Source organism: Lichenostomus cassidix, chromosome 7 (assembly GCF_008360975.1).
Source record: "Lichenostomus cassidix isolate B80296 chromosome 7, HeHo_3.0, whole genome shotgun sequence".
NCBI lineage: Eukaryota > Metazoa > Chordata > Aves > Passeriformes > Meliphagidae > Lichenostomus > Lichenostomus cassidix.
The window spans coordinates 5,757,393-5,759,404 of NC_139488.1; positions in this window are offsets into that span (position 1 = coordinate 5,757,393).

Sequence of the window (2,012 nt, forward strand, 5' to 3'; positions counted from 1 at the left end):
TCAGGTTGGACAGGGCTTGGAGCAACCTGGGAAAGTGGAAGGTGTCTCTGCCCATGGCAGGGGGTGGAATGAGATGAGCTTTAAGGTCCCTTCTTACCCAAATCTCTCTGTGATTCTATGATCCTATGACAAAAATGGTGGATTTGAAGTACCCAGCATGGTTCCCAGTGTGCCATGCTTTGGCCAAAACCAAGACAGATCTTGTTTCCAGATGTGCTTTCTATATACAGATGTGCAAAGGATGGACAGACATGCACCTGACCACACCAGCATTTGATGTAGCAGCTCTTATTTCAATTTATTTTTAAATTCTAATTCACATATGTGGGGTGCTTAATAAAGTAATGTCCAAGTATTCATAGCTTGATCTACAACACACACAGCTTTTAGAAATGTTTGCAGAGCTTGCAGGGTGTGCAGCAATACCTAAAACGCCTTGGAAGGTAGAGGGTCCTTTCTGAAAAACATGTGGTGGTGTCTTCATGGGAGATGAAATAACTCACTAAAATAATGGGATTGCATCCTTTGTATCATTCTAAGGGAATTCAAGTCAGTTTTGCAGTTAATGTGCTTGACAAGGATTGTATCTGTTGTAAATGATGGTTTATTTTAATGTTTTATTTCACACTGTCATGCTGGCACCCAAAGGAAACCCTTCCTGAGATGTGCTGGACTTCCCTAGTAAGTAGAGAACATGATCTGCAGTTCACTGGAGCAATGCAGACATGTTATTAAAGCTGAATATTTGAATTAAGCAATTATGGAACAAAATACTTGCTGAAAAACACACATCCCAAATTTAAAATGCCAGTAACAACACAGTTGTTATTTGGCTGTTTTTCCTGGAATTATTTGCCATTCTTCAGATGTGACAGGCTAAAGTGTGTGGCCTGGAAGACGTCCCCAGTGTGCCAAGTTTGAAGGACATGGGAATTTCAACATTGCCATAGTGAAATTTGATACTATTTCATTCCTTTGCTCACGTGGTTTGTGACTATTTAATTTGAAAAACTGGCTGATCCCTTTTCTCTGATATCTTTTCACCATCTTCATATCTTCAGAAAAAAAAAAATCTGTAAGAATTTTTCAAATAAGTAAGCCTTGTAGGGTTTTGGGAACCTCAGCTTACCCTTTAGATGTTTGACAGGCTGGAGAATATATTCATGTAAAACAACAAAAGGAAATGATACATCTTCTCTCTTCTGAAATACTGTCTGCTTAAAATGAGACTTTTAAAATGAGCACTGAAAAGAAACCCTTGTAAAAAGCTTTTCTTTTGACAAGGTATGAAGTTGCTTTCTCTCTCTCTCTTTTTTTTTTTTTTTAAGAAAAAGGAACAAATTCATTTTTTCCTGTTTAGACTAATTTGAGGTGGAGCAGAAGGAATATAATGGCTTAATTATTTGTATGGTAATTTTTGCTTTTCTGCAGGAGAGTGAACATGTGTATATGAAAACCTTTATTAATAATTCCCAGGTGTGTGGCAGAAACACGATCTGTGTCAGTCAAAATATCCAAGTTATTTGTTTCATTACATGCAATATAATTGCATTTTATCCTTCTGCTTTCAAGAGTCGAATCTTGCACTGCAGTTCTTTTTACGAGACAATACAGAAGAGATGTAATTGAGCTTTAGTGAGTGAATTCTGAAGCTGTTTCTGAACATCAGTTTGCCCAGATATGCCAATGGCTTTCTAGAGAGGGGCTGTGGAGTTGGGGTTCACTCTGATTCTGAGCTGAAAGACATTGGCTGTAATGTTTTTAGTCAGGTTGTGCTTTCAAGGGCAAGAGCAGGAAAGCTGCAAACATAACTGAGCATTGCTGTGTGCCTTTCCTTCTGTGCAGGAATGGAAACAGGGACAGTGACAATGCACACAGTGCCCAGGGCTGCAACACGAAAATCATTTGAGCCACACAGCACCTGTGGCCAACAGCCTCTGTTGCTGGCCAAAACCAGGTGTTTAATAGGGAAAGATCAGCCAGGTCAAAAGGGTTTGGGTTTTTTTCCAGAC